We start from the raw sequence: 20,319 nt of genomic DNA on the forward strand, positions 1-20,319 counted from the left end.
GATTTAATTAAAAGTCCCCCCCCCTTTTAAAATTACTGTTACTGTCTCTGACAGAGCTTTTCTTTTTTGAGTGGGTCTAGTCCTATATATAATGCACTAGGGTGTTACAGTTACTAGGTTAGTATTTGAAAACAGAGATTGAAGTAAATGCAGTAGTTTCTAAAACTGTATTAAAATCTAGACCAGGGGTCCCCAAATTACGGCCCGGGGGCCACATGTGGCCCCCTGAGGCCATTTATCCGGCCCCCATCGTACTTCTGAAAGGGGCACCTCTTTCACTGGTGGTCAGTGAGAGGATATATCTGCATTCTGTGCTCCTGGAGTACTGTATGTGGTGGTGCCGCCAAGCATGGTGTCGCTCACGTACAGAACTACTTCTGGTGACGCGGGATGCACGCGTCATGGCTCCGGAAGCACGTCATATCACTTGTTATGGCTAGCAGTGACAAATATGGAACCGGACATTGACCATCTCATTAGCCAAAAGCAGACCCATAGTTCCCATTGAAATAATGGTCAGTTTGTTGATTTAAATTTACTTGTTCTTTATTTTATTTATTTTTTTATTTTATTTTTTTTTTGTTTTTTGTTTTTTTTTGCATTTTTCTGAAGCTGGAAACAGGGAGAGACAGTCAGACAGACTCCCGCATGCGCCCGACCGGGATCCACCCGGCACGCCCACCAGGGGGCGACGCTCTGCCCACCAGGGGGCGATGCTCTGCCCATCCTGGGCGTCGCCATGTTGCGACCCTCCTGGGTGTCGCCATGTTGCGACCAGAGCCACTCTAGCGCCTGGGGCAGAGGCCACAGAGCCATCCCCAGCGCCCGGGCCATCTTTGCTCCAATGGAGCCTTGGCTGCGGGAGGGGAAGAGAGAGACAGAGAGGAAGGCGCAGCGGAGGGGTGGAGAAGCAAATGGGCGCTTCTCCTATGTGCCCTGGCCGGGAATCGAACCCGGGTCCTCCGCACGCTAGGCCGACGCTCTACTGTTGAGCCAACCGGCCAGGGCTTGTTCTTTATTTTAAATATTGTATTTGTTCCCTTTTTTTTTTTTTTTTTTTTTTTTTACTTTAAAATAAGATATGTGCTGTGTGCATAGGGATTTGTTCATATTTTTTTTTTATAGTCCGGCCCTCCAATGGTCTGAAGGACAGTGAACTGGCCCCCTGTGTAAAAAGTTTGGGGGCCCCTGATCTAGATCATCTTTGCATTTAAATTGAAAGAAAACTAATATTATTTTGTGGATGAGTGGAGAAATTTCCATCTATATGGCATCAAATGTTTTGATAAACATAAAACTGCAATGAATTAGTGTTGTTAGTTACTTAATTGTTGTCACAGTGTAAAGTAATGTTAATTTTCTCATTCACTAAGAAATATTTTTAATTGGCTACAACCTAGAACAGGACAGACAAATTCCCTACTTTTCTAGAATTTATATTCTCTTGGGGTGAGGCAGACAACAAACAACTATAAATATACTAAGAGCTATTGTGAAGATAAAACAGGGTGATGTGAGCTGCTGTTTCTGAAAGACCTGCATTGTCAGAAGATGTTCTTTAGCAGGGGTGTTCTTTAAGGTAAGATGCATAAAGGATAGGGATTATCTTTGGAAGATGGAAGGAAAGGGCTTTGACGATGAGAACCTAATATGGGAATGATGTTTTCCTGGAACAAACTGGAAACAGAACAGAAAGGAGGATCAGGGAAGAAGAACTGGCCAGTGAGGAAGGAGAAAAATTGAGAGAATAAAGTGGTTCTATAAAGGGAACTGGTTCACTGTGCAAATGCTAATAAGTCTAGTAAGATAAGAACAATCAAGTGGCCGTTCAGTTTGACTGGACCCAGGCTGTTGTTAGCCTATGGCAGCACAGTTTCAGAGGAGTAGGAAGATAAAGGCTGCCTGGAATGGGCTGCGGAAAGAAAGAAATGGAGAGCAAATGGTATTAGAAACTTCAGTCAATATTTTTGAAAAGTTATTCTTTTAAAGAGGTTCAAGAAATAGGGCAGGAGCTGAAGGACAAAATCAAGAGAACATGTTTATGCTAGTGGGAATAATTAAATTTAAAGAGATAAATTAATGAATTAAAAAGAGGATTATTTCAGAAAGAGATTCCTTGGGCAGGAGTGGTCTGGCTTTGTGGGCACGCACCCGAGTCCGGGTCTGGGTGAACGCAAGCGTGGGGCATCTCCTACAATGGGAGGCGCGAGAAGATGGATGCAGAGAGGGCGCTTTGCACCTTGGAGGAGTTATACAAATTGTAGTATATTCTTATATGGGAGTGCTGGAGATAAGCATGTATTATTGATAGATGAGCATGTATTACACTATAATGTTAATCACCAGTCCTGAATACCCAGGAAGGATGTGTCAGAGCTTGAATTAGAGTCAGTCAGCAGAAATACACACTTTTCTCCAGACTTGTTCAACTGCCGATGTGAAATAAGAGCTGGTGGGATAACCAGATTTAGAGTTTTTCTGGAGGAAAATAAAATGGGGGGGGGGGAGGCAAGTATATAGATATAATGATATAGTATAAAAGTATCAGTTAAATAAGAAATAAGGGGGAAAAATAAAAGAGATCATGAAGAATGAAGAGTAAAGATTGATAATTTAGAGAACTTGGTATAATCAATGCCCAGCTGAAGTGTGAATGAGAGAGAATGGTGGTCAAGAAGGTTGAAGAACTGGATACAGAAAATTGGAGGAGCAGTGGAGTTGTCAGTGATAACAAGGGTACAGCTGGGGGATAGGTAGCTATCATTAGATAGGGGAAAAGAATACTGAAGGAGAGGAAGACCAAGAAACTGTGAGACCATGTGAAGGATGAGTTTTTCAATTTAAAGTCAGCAATAAAAAGGATAGATGTTGGAGTAGAAAAACTGACAGAGATTCGCATACTGAAATTTTCTTTGAATTAAAGGAGGGGACTGGAAGGCTAGTGAGTGCCAGCTACAAGAAAAGTGGTACTGTCTTACATGAACGGCAAAGACATCTGAGGGTTTCAAGGAGAAGGAGATGTTAGAAGCACAAAGGGAACAGAAACACCAACCTATCAAACCCCAGGGTTATCTGTACTAATAAACAAGTTGTTTTCTTTTTGTCTAAGTCAGTGGTATCGTGTGGACAAGACAATACCTGTTTTACCAATGGTCACAGCTGGAGAGAGGTAGAATTCATTAGAGTTAATCTTCCTGTTTTATTTTTATTCTACTACATAAAGATATTTAACCTCATCCACTCACAGAGGTACCCTAGAGAATAATTAGCTATTATATGCAAAGTATTTAACATTATAATAGATTCAACTCTACTATTTATTTTAAACTTTGAATTGTATGAAATAAACTTTGACATCTTAGGGTATTGTGCTGAAGAGGAATGGAGATTTGTGATAAAATGTCTAGAAAACATAAGACTATAAGGAAGCTATATTCTCAAAGGTAAGTAGATTGCATGCTTACTTTCCTTTTCCCTCTGGAACAACAAATGTAACAATTTAACAGTAAAGCACAAACCTTCCCTCTGGCTGTGTGAAGCTAAAAATGCAAACTAATCAGCATATCTTGGGTTCAGTTTATAGGAACAATTTATAATCTGTACTTTTTTCAGTTTTTTATTGATTCATTTTTAGAGAGAAAGAGGAAAGAAGAAAGAGAGAGAGAAACATTGATTTGTTCTTCTACTTATTTATGCATTTATTTGTTGATTTTGATTCTTGTATGTACCCTGACTCAGGATTGAACCCCAACCTATTTCTATTTGTCTTTATATATATAATGTATCTCACAAGGGGATAAGCAGAAAACATATGACACAGCACAACTATTTGTCTTTTCATTTTCTGTTCATGATTACTTGAGTTACAAATGCCATATGATGCAGTAACATATATCTGTGCCTGACAGGATATTTTTCATCTTTCCAGTCTGGGTTACATTTTCAGCAGCAGGTGTTGTGAAACCAAGTGAAGTGAAACAATCTTCTCAATTCACTTCTCAGGTCAGCACACTTCAGAGTGTTTTAGGGGACCAGAAATAAAAGGAGCAGTTTTGTCTTTCTATTTTCCAAAATGTCTCTAAAGCATGGAAGTCTTTAGCTTTTAGGAACTGTAAGCTTGGCTAAATCATTTGCATGCATTGTTTCTTCTTTCAAGCAGAGGCTGGTTACCCAGCCCATCTTTCCTATCCTCTGCTTCAACCCTTTCCTCCACATACTTTTGATCCTGTTGGGTCATGGAAGTGTGGGAGCAAGTTGTGTACACCAAATGAATATTCATATCCTACACCTTTTCTGATGCTTGGAATGCCCTTAGCTTCTTCATCCACTTGGACCATTTCAACATACCCTTCAAGATTCAGGTAAAGCATAACCTTCTTTATGAAGTCTTTGCAGTCCACCCTAACCTCTCTCACAGGTAGCTGTGCCCTCTTCGTTCTTACTTTGTGCATTGAACATGCATCAGTTATTGTTAGGGTGGCTTTATGGTGTATTGTCCAAACCAGGATACTTCTGCACTGTTAATGATTAGATAGGGACACCAGGCACAAACTGTGACCATCCAGGCTAACCAGGATATGTCGTCACCCTAATACTACTTACAGCATTATATCGTGGAACCTCCCACTTCCTGTAACCAGAGTGTGAGGTCAAGGCTGTTTGTACCTTGTGCAATGGCCAGTGGTATTTAAATACTTATTGGTTGTCTACTACTGTACTTATTACCTTTTTTCTAGTATAGGTGTCATTAAGGAATCACCTTACACTACTCCTTATATGCTCCCAAAACCCACCTATAACATTTGGATGGATCTGAACCCATACCCTACTGTTTGCTTTGGGCAGGGACATAACTCAGATTCCATTGATCAAAGCAGGAAAAGTCACTGGCCAGCCCTCATGAGTCAGTGATTGTCTCATATCTGCACATGGTGGTCTAATTAGAGCCAATTTAGTGGATTTTGTTCAAATTGTGAAGAAGGGGAAGATCACTCTGCACTTCCGTAATTTGTGCTGTGAGCTGGAACTCCCAGGGCAGCCCTCCCCTCTGAGGAGAGCTAGCTACTCATGAAGAAAACAGAGCTGAGACATCGATCCCCCAAGAAACCACTGGAACTATTTTCTCCATTGTCACCTGAAGCTAGATTTTTTTTTATACCAAGCTTTTGAGTTACATGAACTCATAAATTCCCTTTTTGCTAAGTCAGTTTGAATTGTGTTTCTGCTCTTTACAGAAAAAAAAACAATCTTTTGCTGCCTGATGGGGCTGAAGCCACAGGAGGAGCTCAAGGAGCCCTGAGTGAGTGAGTGAGCTGAGTGCATGGGCAGGTCCTGAGGTGGCAGTCTCGGGACTTCGGGTGACCAGCGGACTCTCCACCTGCAGCTTAGAGTCACCTTGCCTTCCAGGGAGGCACTGCCCAAGTGGCACTTCCTTCAGAGAGAGCTCCTAGGGCAGTCAACATGGGTTCTCATTTTTGTTTTGTTTCTTTGTTTTTCTATTTTATAGGCCCATTTTGCCACCAATGACTTGATCATAGATTGGGGATAGCTGGTGAGGTAAAAGGAGGCGTTACTCCCAGCTACGGCTTATAAAAGTAATTAGGGGTTTGAATACACCATCAAGGCCAAAACTGCCTTCTCCCTAATCATTCGTTCCCTACCCCTTATTTTACCAAGAAAAAGGGACTTTGTCCAAACACACACATGCGCGCGCACACACACACACACACACACACACTCTTCAGAATGTCAATTTGGTCTTACTTGCCCAATAAACACTGTGTGACCAAAAAACATTTTATGGTAAGAGTGTTACAATCATTAGACAAACATCCCAAGGCAACCCCATCTCTCTCAGCACTGTAGTGAACACAAGCTAGTGGGTCTGTTGATTCTAAACTCAAGGAGAAATGAACCAGCGTGGAGCTGCCTGACAGAATTTGAATTGAGCATCTAGATTTCAAATGTATCTTTCTGAGAGCTGGAAGTGGATAGAGCAGCGTAAGAATGCCATTTTGCGGAAACAAATATGAACATCTATTTGGAATAAATTGTATTTAGGGGATTGCTGGACAAAGATTCACTTCTGTTTCTCTGGACGAAGCACAAAATCATGTTACATTAATACGTGAAATGATAGGTCAATGTCATCACATCCAACCATCAGTTTTTAACCAACTTGGTTCTCATGACTTACTTAGGCACTGGAATCTCTCACTAGTAATGATGGTGACACAGGAGCTCTGGGCTACTCTCCAGTGGCCTGAGACACTATTTCCCTTGCCTATCTGGCTTTGCCTGAATGGTTTACATTACCTAGTAGGAGAATTGATGTTCCATGCCCCCAAATCTATTATGCACACAACTGAGTAATTTTTTAACATCATAAATGAGATCGTATTTTTCCTGAGCTTAAAAATCTTGACTGGATTTTGATTCACTTGAAATAAATTTCAAATTCCTTGCCACATCCTGTAATGCCCTGCCTGCCTGGTCCCTCTGTAGTCAACTCGTCTGACTCATGCCTTATACACTGAACTCCAGCCAGAGTTTATTTTTGACACTTTAAATATGCTATGTCCATTTCAGTCTCAGGGCCTTTGCTCATGATTCTCCCCCTGCTTGGAAGGTTTTTTTCCCCATCACTGCAACTATACCCCTCTACTTTTTCTTACTTTTTTATTTTATTTTATCTTAACTTTATTATTATTATTATTATTATTATTAAAGTGAGAGGCAGGGAGGCAGAGAGATAGAGTCCCACAGGCACCCTAACTGGGATCCACTGAACAAACCCCTTATGGGGAGATGCTCTGTTCATCTGAGGCCATTGCTCCATTGCTTAGCAATCGAGCTATTTTAGCACCTGAGGTGAGGCCATGGTGCCATCCTCAGCTCCCAGGGCCAACCTGCTCTCATGAACCATTGCTATGGAAAGGTGAGAGAGAGAGAGAGAGAGAGAGAGAGAAAGAAGGGGTAGAGAAGCAGATGGTTTCTTCTCCTGTGTGCCCTGACCAGGAATCAAACCTGGGACTTCCACACACTGGGCCAATGCTCTATGCTCTACCACTGAGCCAACCTACCAGGGCCCAGTTTTTTTTACTTTAAAGCCCTTTTTGGTAATTACACATTCATGTACCTGTTTATTTAATGTCTCTCCTCACTAAAGTGTAAGCTCTAGGAAAGCAGATGGGAACCTGATCTGTTTATCACTCTGCTCATTGGCACATAGAAAAATACTCAATAAATATTGGTTTAAATGTGAGACTACAATTACTTGGATGGCACAGAGTTTCTATACCACTTAGCTCAGGAACTCCTTTTCCAATCTAAGTAGCTGTTAGTGACCTCCAGGAGAATGGTCCTCTCTTTACCAATCCTGAATACAGACCTTCCCTAGAGAGGCTTTTCAGAATCATTTTTAAAAATCATAAATACTAGAGCTAAAAGAAGATGTGAGTTTCCAGAGGGAAATGCTGAGGATTATAAAGCTACAGAGAATTACCAGAGGAGGTACCACTTCTCTACTCCTCAAGGCTCTCTGATGAAGACATTTTCTCTAAACCCTCCTTGTGTTTTACTTCTTCCTCCGAGTTATAGTGAGTTAGATGCTTATGAGTCTGAGAGAGGAACTACCGTATTTCCCCATGTATAAGATGCATCTTAATTTTGGGGCCTGAAATTTGAAAATAAAATGTATTATATAAAGTTATTGAACTCAAATTTTATTCATCATAAAATTCATACAACTCCTCATCATTGTCAAAACTCCCATCCATTAGCTTGTCTTCATCTGTGTCTGATGACGAATCACTGTCTTCATATATTGCCTCATCCTCAGTTCCATCTATGGCATTTGAAATGCCACAACCACTGTATAAGTCACGCCCAGTTTTTAGAACCCCAATTTTTTTGAAAAAGGGTGCATCTTTTTTTTTTTTTTTTTTTTTTTTTTTTTTTTTTAAGTTTTTTTATTTATTCATTTTTTTAAATTCTTTATTTATTTATTCATTTTAGAGAGGAGAGAGAGAGAGACAGAGAGAGACAGAGAGGAGAGAGAGATAGGGGGGAGGAGCTGGAAGCATCAACTCCCATATGTGCGTTGACCAGGCAAGCCCAGGGTTTCGAACCGGCGACCTCAGCATTTCCAGGTCGACACTTTATCCACTGCGCCACCACAGGTCAGGCAAGGGTGCATCTTATATATGGAAAGTACAGTAGGTATGTGGGTCCAGCCCCTTAGTCCCTTTCACTTAAAGATCCATCACAAGACATCCATCTTTTACCCTGCCCCTCCTTGGCCCAAGTTTTCAGGCTAGGCTCTGCCCCACAGGGAGGCCTGCAACTCTCTACATGTGCTTCTGATTGGGGCTAGTGGATAGATTTGTCTAGTTTTGGATTTGGTATTTGCAAGGCCATGGTGCCTGCACATTTAAGCTCTATTCTTAAATCTACATTTTATTAGTTTAAAAGGAAACAAGAGGAATTTTCTTATTCCTCTTCCTGTTTTAGTTAGTCCAGGTGAGCTTAGTTTTATATACCAACACAAATACTTCACAGTTGGTCATTGTCAAAGTTAGGGATTAATCTTCCCAAGCACCAGCTCTGATATCCAATGAATAATGTGCTAGTTCCACCACTTCTTCCTTCTCAGCCACCTCTGAGCTGTCCCTGCTGTAATCAGCACCCCTGATCCAGAGCCACAGGGCCAACACTCTCTTCCAATTCCTGCTCTTTCCGTGCTGATTTTGGTGAAAGACATATTTATAATGATTTTACCATAAACATGTTTTGAGGCTAATAAAATGTTTATAGAGCCAACTTAATAGTAAAATTGGGTAATGATCCAGATTAATAAGATAAATCTAAATACTTATCATGAGTTAATCAGGTTAATTGCATTTTATAATCATCAACATGTCTATATTTACTATTCCTTAAATTATTTTCTCAATTATCTAATTTTTGTTTTATTTTACACTGATTCATGCAGACTTTAAAACTATCATTTCATGTGGTTGAGAATATTTCAGCTAATCACAAATAAGAAGAGCATTGTATTCTGCTTTATTTTAACTGTAATGTAACACTTGTAATATAATATTTTTAATGAACTAATAGCTGAACCTTTCCTTGTTCAATGGAGTTTATTGGAAATGATTAGGACCTTACTTGTTGGTAATTCTGGAAACAGAGGAGAAGAGGAAATTACTTATAATGAAAAAGCAAAAGAAACATGTTTTTGTTTTGTTTTGTTTGCGAGAGAGAGAGACAGACAGACAGATAGACAGGGACAGACAGACAGGAAGGGTTAGAAATGAGAAGCATCGGCTCATAGTTGTGGCACCTTAGTTGTTCACTGATTGCTTTTTCATATGTGCCTTGACTGGGGGAGGGGGCTACAGCCAAGCCAGTGACCCCTTGCTCAAGCCAGCGACTCCATGCTCAACATGGTGAGCCTGTACTAAAATCGGAGACCTCAGGGTTTCAAACCTGGGTCCTCAGTATCCCAAGCAGATGCTCTATCCACTGTTCCATCACCTGGTTAGGCAGAAACACACTGTTTTGTTGAGAATCCTTAACCACTCTCTATTGTTCCAACTTAAGCAAAAAGCAATAGAAATAAGAATATTAATAACACTTAAAAAGCAAACAAACAAAATGGCCTACAATGTAGTCATACTCCTTTTTCTCTGGTGGTGTTCAAAAGGGTAAAGCCATTTTACATTCTGGATTTGGAGGAGCAAAGGGTCAATGGATGTTTACACATAAGTATCACCTCCTTTTATTAGAAGTCTGACCCTCTAAACTATTTTTCTGTGTCGAGGTGGTAGACATCCTTCTCCATTTGGAGGCTGTGTGCTATATTTCAGAGATTCTTGTGTCTTTGGTACAGCTAGATGTAGAGTTTAATTTCTCATATTTTTGTTTCTTCTCAACTCTCCAGCCCTTGCTTCCTTGCCATGATGACTACAAACCACAGGTTGTTGTTACCAGGTAACCTGCAGGAATACTGAGTGAGTGCAAAGAAGTCCACTGGGTTTGCAGCAGATTTTTGTGAGCAAGAACTATAACCTGTTTTAGTCTATTAACAACAGATGGTGTGGACACCATACTCATTATTTCCGCCCCCATTTTATCAGAGAGAATATTGTCACAAAGATAATCCTCATTCAAGCTGGGGTATTGATACTGTGCTACTATGGAAACAGACAGTGAAGGGGGAGGGGCGCTGGCCTCACTTCCTTGCCTCCCATACCAGCACCATCATTGCACCTGCTTGCAATGCCCTCCTCCAGCTTCTCAGTCTGTGCGCACGTCACACATCCTCCATAGCACAGTTTTCCGTGAACTCCTCAACACTCTAATTTCTCTCTCCTCCAATCTGATTGCTCAATGTTTACAATTTCTTATTAGGTGAATTGTTCATTTAAAAAATATTTATCAACTGCTCACCTACTACCTCCAGGCAGTTGATGTGATATGAAATGGTGACAGAATTTCCAACATCCAGAGCTCGCTTAGCACATACCTTCCCCAGGTTACATAGTTAATAAACAATCCTTGGTTAAATATATGAATAAGTCAGTAATATGATGACATATGTTCACATATTAAGTGGCAGAGCACTCTTATAAGGGAAGAGAGAAAATCCTGAGGTAGATTGTTGAATGCTCAAGGACAGGGATCACATCTATCTTAGATTCTGTTTTGTCTCCAGTGTCAATCACTGGGTCTTACACAAAATAGGTGCTTAATATGTTTTTGTTGTTTTCCTGAAAAACTGTGAGGCAAGTGGCCGGACAGGGGTGTGTTGGGGGATCTTGGGACATAGGTTGAACTGGTACATAGATTGAAAGCAGATTTTGAGAAGTCAGTCATGGATTTTTTTTTTTGGTCTTTGTGTGCTAGAAAATGAGAAGCATAAGCTATTTTTCTAAAAAGGAAAAGAGGTAGGGGGTTTTAAAAAGATTAAACTGGTTTGCTACATGGGTCTGGATGTAAATACTAAAGTAAAAATTAATAAGTGAAGGTTATGGTGATAAAAATCTAAGTTGGGATGGCAAAGGCAGACCTCAATATAAAAAGGAAAATCTAATAGATATTGCAAAGGGGAGATCAACAGAAATTGTTGACATAAAATATTAGGTTAAGAGAAAAAACATGAATTGAAAAGGGGCATTTGAGGGTTTGTAGCCTGAAATATTAGAATGAGAGCCATACCATGTAGAGATAAATGTTAAAAAAGGAACCCTTGATGAGTTTCATTCGAGGTATGTTGTATTTGCTGGGATGAGAGGAAATCTATAGTGGTACGCTGAGCAGGTAGCTGAGTCCCGGAGAGCAGGTGTTGTCAGTAATGAAGATATAGCATTGGGAGACTCATTCTGTGGACATGCAAGACTGGAACAAACCTCTGGAAGGCCCTTACCTTTTCCAGAGTATGCTAAGGTAAACAGGACTGATTCTATTTTTTTTTTTTGTATTTTTCTGAAGTTGGAAATGGGAAGGCAGTCAGACAGACTCCCGCATGTGCCCGACCAGGATCCACCCGGCATGCCCACCAGGGGCGATGTTCTGCCCATCTGGGGAGTTGCTCTGCCACAACCAGAGCCATTCTAGCACCTGAGGCAGAGGCCACAGAGCCATCCTCAGCGTCCAGGCCAACTTTGCTCCAATGGAGCCTTGGCTGCAGGAGGGGAAGAGAGAGACAGAGAGAAAGGAGAGGGGGAGGGGTGGAGAAGCAGATGGGCACTACTCCTGTGTGCCCTGGCCGGGAATCGAACCCAGGACTCCCGCACGCCAGGCTGATGCTCTACCACTGAGCCAACTGGCCAGGGCCAGGACCGATTCTTAATCCAGTTGCCAAGTGGGCCTTCCCTTTTGTGGGCTCTTCCCCTATCAGTGGAATCCCTGGACCATCTGTACATATCAATATACAATAAGGAAGAGGAAGATAACGGATCTTCTAGAGGAAAGGTAGGGTAGAGGATGGCTGGAGGGATTGAGGGTGGTAGAAGAAATGCATTCCAGAAAGAATGGCATGGCAAGGAAGCTCAGAGGTCCAGAGCAAAGGCACACAGCAGCTTCCATAGAGCTATAGCGGTGGAGATGTATCTGTCTTTGTGTGTGTGCATAGGTGTGCATACATTCAAATGCATACGAATTCAGAAAAAATTGGCAAATGTGCCTCCACCCACCAACACTGCCCTCTGCTATGTTTCAAACCACCTACCTGTTTCTCCTTTTATTCAGTAAGAACTTAGTACCATTTATATGCCAGACACTGTGGACATGAAAAAGAACCAGGCATACATGGTCTGTGCCTTCAGAGGATGTATATATTGAAGGGATGTATATATCGAATGGATGTGAAAACATACAATTAATTAGTTTACTATAATTGTGGGAAGGAGAGAAATTGTACTCTTAATTCTATCAATTTTGCCTTTAGGTCAAGCTCTGTGGAAGGAAGAGGTATTTGGAGTAAGCTAATACTTTGGAAATAGCTCTTTTGAGAAGACCCTATCTTGATGGCCTGGAGAGGAGGGCCTAAGCATACACACTTGGAGTTATTCCCACTTTGGCTGCCTCCCCTGTGCTGGCACCTAGTCCAAAAGGCAAACTCAATGAGAGTAAAGGCTTACTTTCGGTTTTGGAGTCCTAGAAATATCTACCCAGCATTCTCCTCACTAGCTTCCAATTTCAGTCTGTAGGTCTGTCTTTGAGTTCAAGATACAAGGGACATAAGCATGGCAGAGATATGATATTGTACCAGTGGGCTAACAAGAAGAAAATAGTGGAGGTTTTAGGTGATGGGGAAAGGATTATAGCTATGTAAATTATTTTTAATTTAATTTATATTTTCTCCATTTTTTCCCAACCCACTGGATCACAAATTTATTGTGTAGCAGAGTCTTGGTTGTGTTCCTAGATGGAACCACTAGGGATCCTAGTTTTACAGACTCTTGAGTAGAAAAACTAGCATGTCCAGGAAGCCCTATTCTCCTTGAGTTATAACTGTTAGACTGGGGACTGTCCTGCTGAACAGGTCCTTCTACTAGGCCAGTGATGGGCAATCAATCTTTTGAGCTTGGTGTGTCATAATTCGCCAAAAAACTGAGCATAACTCGGGTGGTGTGTCACTTCGAGAAAATAACCATAATTTTGCGATTTTTATAGTTTAAATAACAAAAATGTATAATTGTAATATATAACTGCATTTAATAAACCAAAAACTAATTATTTAACTTACCTGCTAGTGACTTCTTTGTTCATCTGTCAGTTGGTTTCTTTTGTTGGTCTTGATATTATTTAACTTGTGTGGGGTCTGGTGAACTAAGATAAGTAAGGGAGAGGGGGAATTCTTTAACTAACTTGCTTATTAGTAACTTTTTTGTTGCTGAATTTCATTGGCTAAATCTTCAATTGAATGTTGGTATTTTGTATACTTCAAGTCCAAGCAAGCGCTACTAACTTCATCTGTCAATCTGTTTTTTTTTTGTTGGTTTTGATATTATTTAATGCTGAGAATAAGGTCTCACAAAAGTACATAGAGGAAAAAATTGTGAGTAAAGCCACTGCTATATTTTTCAGGGTGCTAAAAGTGTCTGGTAATCGGTTCCAGGCACTCCAAATTTCTTGTTCGTAGTGGCACTCCTTTTAATTCTCCAAGCAGCACCTTTCCAGATTCTCAAGTTTTGACCTCAGGTCAACAAACACCTGAGCCCAGATGCTGTCTTGAAATTCTGCAAGTTGCATCTTATGTAAATTAAAATGGCTGCCGCTATTTCTAATGGTGGGAAACAGCACCCATAGCACAGGCCCTCCCCTCTCCCGGCCTCCCCCTCACTTATCTCAGTAATGATGGTCAATTAAAAATCCACAACACCCCAGAACAGTAGATTGGATGATGGTTGCTGTGGTTATGTGGTTGCTGGTAATGGCGATCACAGGACCCTCAGAGATGCAACCCCCACTGGCATTCTGCTGCTCCCTGCTCCGCTGGCCAGAGTGAGGTCAAAGATCCCCTATTGGCCTAACCAGAAGTCCCAGAACTAGACTCTCTGTGCCTGAGTTCTGCTGTTTTGGCCTAGAGACCTCTGGCACAGAGTGTCTACACTAAAGCAAATGTTTTATCCTCGGCTACTGCACCTAGCCGTGCAGGAGCCTAGGATGAAACGTCCTTCTCGGCATGTGGCCCCATACTTCTCTGGTATGCGGCCGTGTGTCATCAAAAATGGCTACACGTGTCAGTGCTGACACGCATGTCATCGTTTCACCATCACGGTACTAGGCGATATTATTCCTAGGGGCAAAGTCCACTGCCATGTTTCCTTCATGGCACCATTTACCTTGGATTTACCCCCAACATTGCTCCTCTAAGCATGGCAGCACAGTAAATCTAACTACTGTTTTGAGCTATCAGGACATCTGATACTGATTTTCAGAGAGGAAGACTTTGAGTAGAGTATGCGGCAGGTATTGGAAGAATTTTAGGAGAAACTGATTCTATATGTATATCATATTTAGGGATGTTTTTGTAAGAAAAAGGTAGCCTGGGGAAGTAAGAGTATTTCAGTTCTAACCATATGGAGGACAGCTGTGAGTACAAAGAAAGTTAGACTTTCAGGGGTACAGGCCAAAGAATTTCATTTCATACTTGTCTTACTGTGTATATATCAAGAAGAGAAAACTTATATAAAGTACACATCCATGATATAGCTACTAAATTAGTTTTGAGGATTTAAAACTATAGAATTTGATTTAGTATAAAAATTAATATTTATTTAAATAAATTTATTATAATTTCTGCCTAATCATAATTTATCTAGAAAACATTTAGTGATATCATACAAGGTAAAGGCAATATGTTTTTTACAAAATATGTAAGATATAATTCCTCACTTCAACAGCACACGGTGTAACAGAGGATATAAAAAATATATACACCAGTAGCTATCTTAAGAATGATTTAAAGAAAGTTTTGAAAGACTTCAGAGAATTGATTTGAAACAGGTCTCTGAGGATAATATCCTGGAGGAGGTAGAATTTAAACTGGGAATTTTGGTATAAACACATATTGACATGCCAGCTGGTAATGGTTGGATTTCCAGGTAGAAAGGTTGCATGTTAGAATTAAGAAGCTATCATAAGCAACACTGTGTAATTCACTTTGGCAAAAACAAAGGGTACAGTGTGAGAGGAGTATGTACTCACCTGATATGGACCTGGAGGGCCTTGAACCAGGCTCAGGAGTACGGACTTCAAACACTGGGACAAACCTGGGATCCTGTTGAGCAGCCGAATTGAATGATGGAGTGGCAGGTGAGGAAGGCAAATCTGGTAGCAGCAGGACCAGATCACCAGGAGGAGGAGATGGAGAACCAAGTGGAAAAGTAGAGCGATGACAATTCTGCTTGCAGTGGGTTAGGATGGGGCAGACTTAATGAATATAAAGCCTAAGGGGAAGACCAGTGCTAACAAAAAAATTGAAGGTAAAAAATTATGGAGGGGAATATTAAGACTCTAAAGGAAGGCTTAGGCATTCAACCTCTGCCTACTTACCTTGAGACCTGAAATAGGGGGAAGGGGGAATGTAAAGGTTGTCTGGAGGGGAGGGGTGCAGATTAAGATGCTAACAACCGAGAGTGAGAATTTCCTACCATTAGTCTATATCTCTTGAGTGACCTGCCAAAGACTGGAGAAACATGGATAAGAAGTTTCCATTCTGACGGCTTTCACATAAACATCAATAGTTCAGGGAAATGTGGCTTAGTCTTACGAATGTAGAAATACTAATCCATATAAAGCTGCTAAGCTTCTGATCTTTTCAAGGAGGGGGACCTCTTGTTCAAATGAAAAACCCAGCTGATTTGTTATGATAACAGGCTTGATAATTCTGCAGCCCCCAGCCTGGGAAGAACTCTCATAGATACTAAAGATTTGTATCCAGCTATCTCTCCCCAGTTTTACAGACATTTTGTGAGAATGTATAAAACAAGACAAATATGTAAAACTATTTTGTCTATAAAAAGTTGCTATGTAGATGTCTTTTATGAGTCTATAAAAAGTACTATCTGGATATTACAACATTTCAGAATAATATGGAATTATTTTGTTTTGTTCTTTTTAATTATATTCAACTTTCCTACAAAAATTTAAAGCAATTTTTTATGGTTTATAATTCTTAAGAGCTTTCTGTATATGTTGGTGAGGGGATTAGTGGGAAAGAAAATACTTTAAACCAAGTATATTACAGTGGTAATCATGGTGTCTACCAAACACTCTTAACATTGCTGAGATACCCACAATCACAGCGCTGGACAGGCAGGCCACTGGGTTCTGTTCAGGCAATAAGCTAAAATTACTGCCTTCCAAGACACTATAATTTCAGAAGAACTTACCTATTGAGACAGGTCATTTAAAGAACATGTTCTTACTCAAGGCTTTGAGAAAGAGGTTTTATGGCCATTTTAAGTATCCATCCATCCAATACTCATTGGCTGATATACACTTTCAGTTCTGCCATTTGGAAGAAGAAGAGATGTGGAAATTGGAAAGGGATTACTTTGTTTTTCAATAATGAATATTACTACCAACTCCCATCAAATGCTTTTATCACAAAACAAGTTAGTATACCTTGGCAACAAAATATGTTTAGATTAGGGGTATTGCTTGCTATCCTTGGACACATTTAATGCTTTGTTTTCAGAATTATGGGCCAATAGACTTGTTTTCTGGTTCTCAGGATCTTAAATTGTGTTTACTGGATTATAATGACATTAATAATACTTGCTAAAACTAATAGGTGTGGTCTGTCTGGTTTATAAATATCATGATGAGGACATTTCATATGTTCCCTCCTCAAATTGCTACTAGGGCATTTGATGATTGCCGACTTTATTCAGGGCATAAGTCTCTCTATTCATTTCCATATAACAATTTTATGAGGCAGTTAACATTCCTCTATTTTATAGATAAAGCTAAAAACATGTATAGTTTTTTTTAAGAAAACAGCTAGTAAAAATATGTACAAATGGGAATTTATTTCTCAGAAACATAAAGCAGCTCTTGAGCTTTTTTTCTATCAATGACATAAAATTTATACTTGCCACATCAAGGAAAATTCATTTCTTTTGGATTTTGTTTTAGTGCTTCCTAGTTAACTGGTCACTCTGAGGTTCTCTTCCTCTCACTCCCTCACTTATGTATAGGAATGATCTGTTTTTGGAAGTTTACATGTTTCCCTGGCATCAGGGACAAGATGCCCAGTCCAATGGTTTATGGTCACTAGATCTGTTCAACCTGGTTTATAGTGGCACATAAAATCTCCAGTACTTTTTCTGTCCATCTAAATCTTTGGCTATAAGGTACAGGTCCCCTTTTGATATTTGTGTGTTGGATCCACTTGGGTTACCTGGTGTCATGACATCTGCAACCCTAAAGTTTCACAAGAGCCACATCAGACAAAAGAAATTTTAGCTTCTCTTTCATACTCTTCTGTATTTTTCCCTTAGGCCCTTCCGCTACCTAAATACTTCTCTTTAAACACTGCTGCTTTACATCAGTGCTATGTGTGTCTGTGGTTTCTCTAACAAGTGTTCAGTTTTCCTGGGCCAAGCCATGAGAGGTAAGTTTCCAATTTCCCTTACACTCATTTTTCCCCAATCTATCCGGCTTCTATCATCATTTCACTCACCTCACTGGGGTTTCAGGCCAGGGAGATGAGCAAGGTTAAGTGCCCAGGTAGGCTTACCTGTCTTGCACTTCTACATACTTGTTTCTCTCTTTTGCTGGGAGAATTCTTTTTTATTTTAGAAATTATTATACTTCCTATATCTGTCCTTTGAACAGGTTTCGAAACAACGACCAAATATTTTTTCTTTTTTTAAATTCAATGAGAGAAGGGGAGGCAAAGTCATACTCCCATGTTTGCCCTCATCAGGATCCACTTGGCAAACCCACTAGGGGACAATGCTCTACCCATCTGGGTATTGCCCCATTGCCCAGAAACTGAGCTCTTCTTAGTGCCTGAGGCAGAGGCTATGCTGCCATCCTCAGCACCCAGGGCCAACTCACTCCAATCAAGCCATGATGGCAGGAGGGGAAGAGAAACAGAGAGAAGTGAGAGGGGAAGGAGTGGAGAAGCAGATGGGTGCTTCTCCTGTGTGCCCTGACTGGGAATCAAACCCTGGACATTCACATGCCAGGCCAACACTCTACCACTGAGCCAACAGACCAGGGCCGCAATGGCCAATTCTGTATCAGTGCGATCCTTGGAGCTCAGGCAAGATATAATGTCTGTGTATAAAACCACTATAGATAATTTTGATGATGAGGTAAGTATAGGAACCATAGGTGGGGTAAGTTGTCACTGAGGCATGCCTATGCAACTAATTAGTGTAATTTGAGGAGGCCTATCAGACTCTCACTACTGCTCCCACCCTTCCTATTACCCTATTCTTTTTCTCTACTCACCAGCCCCAAGGAAGCCTTGAAAACCAGAATTGCAAGCAAAATAACCTTGAAAATCTATCAGCCTAGCAGCCACTGAGAAGGACAGAGCAGGTTTTGAACTTTCAAAGACCTCCACTCACAGAGAATTATCAATATTTACCTGTCTGTAATTTTATCCCTTTAAAACATATATTTTAGGCTAACTTATAAGTATCTGTGAAAATTATCTTATTTGGAAATAGTATCTTTACAAATTTAATTACATTAAAATGAAGTTGCATGAATTAGGGTGAATCTTAAATCCAATGACTGGTGGCCTTATAAGAAAAAATAAATTTGGACACAGAGACAAATAAAGACTCACAAAGAGGTAAAAAGGTCATGTGTCAATAGAGGTAGACACTGGAGTGATATAGTTACAAACCAAAAAACAAAACAAAACAAAACAAAAAACCCAGAAAACACCACCCAATATTGTGTTAATCATCAGATGCTAGAAAGAGGCAATGAATGATTCTTTCTTAGAGGCTTCTGAGGGATCAAAGCCTTGACGACACCTGAATACATTTCTCTTGTTTTAAGCTACCCAGTTTGTGGCAATAAGTTACCATAGCCATAGGAATCTAATACAGGCGGTGATGCCAGTGTAGCAAACCAGAGACTGAACAAAAGCTAAAAGGAAAATTTGGGGGAGAAGATGGCAACAGAGGGCTTTGCAAACTCCAACATGTTCTTGGGAACCTAGGAAGGCAGATGAATGCATAATGTAAGGTTGTGCACTTGACCAGGAAAGATTCCTCTTAAAGGTCTTAATTCCTCTAACTTTGGGTGATGTTGAGGCCCTGCCAAAGCAAGAAGTGAAGCCTAAGGAATAAATTTTAATTATCTGAGCATTGAAGTCCCGCTCCAACACACACACAGAGCCTCTCCACAGGGGTGGGAGAGTTATTGGTCAAATCATTTAAAATAAATTTCTTTTTTATCATTAGCTGACCACTAACCTAGTTGAGCAGAGTTAGAGTCAGTTTAGTGGTCATACATGACAGGGAATTAATCAAAGAAAGTAACTAAACAAACAGCAGCAACAACAGCAAACTATGGTGTGGGTATTGGGGGATGGATTTATAGAACTGCTACATTATGTTATTTAACACAGCCAGTTTTATGAGCTATCCAAAGAAACCAAAAAACAGTCACACAAAAGAAACTCAAAAGTACCAAGAGTAAAACAACTTAAAAGGCAGAAAGGATGCTCAAGAATATAAAGTAACTTTTACCAGAAACTACGAAGCCCAGACAGCAGTGAAATAACTTAAGTGAAGTTTTAAAAAGAAAAGACTGCCTGACCAGTGGCTGTGCAGTGAGTAAAGCATCGACCTGGAGTGCTGAGGTCACTGGTTCGAAACCCTGGGCTTGCCTGGTCAAGGCACATATGGGAGTTGATGCTTCCTGCTCTTCCTCCTTTCTCTCTGTCCCACTTTCTTTTTCTCTTTCCCTCTCTACAAATGAATAAATAAAGTTTTTAAAAAATAAATATTATAGTGCTCGTTTCGGCAGCACATGTACTAAAATTGGAACGATACAGAGAAGGTTAGCATGGCCCCTGCGCAAGGATGACATGCAAATTCGTGAAGCATTCCATATTTTTAATAAAAAAAAATATTATTAAAAAATAAAATAAAAGACTACCAGCTAAAATTCTATATCCACTGAAACTATCATTCAAAAAAATAAAGAAGAGGCTCTGGCCAGTTGGCTCAGTGGTAGAGCATTGGCTCGGCATGTAGGAATCCTGGTTTGATTCCTGGCCAGGGCACACAGGAGAAGCGCCCATCTGCTTCTCCACCCTTCCCACTCTCC

General features: G+C 40.4%; 1 non-coding gene across 1 annotated transcript; it reads left to right on the forward strand.

The window, feature by feature from the left end:
* Positions 1-20,000: 20,000 nt before the first annotated feature.
* Positions 20,001-20,107, forward strand: LOC136336914 (U6 spliceosomal RNA). The gene has a single exon (XR_010731648.1). It is a non-coding gene; the product is annotated as a U6 spliceosomal RNA (small nuclear RNA).
* The last annotated feature ends 212 nt before the right edge of the window (positions 20,108-20,319 follow it).

Source organism: Saccopteryx bilineata, chromosome 4, assembly GCF_036850765.1.
Source record: "Saccopteryx bilineata isolate mSacBil1 chromosome 4, mSacBil1_pri_phased_curated, whole genome shotgun sequence".
Lineage (NCBI taxonomy): Eukaryota > Metazoa > Chordata > Mammalia > Chiroptera > Emballonuridae > Saccopteryx > Saccopteryx bilineata.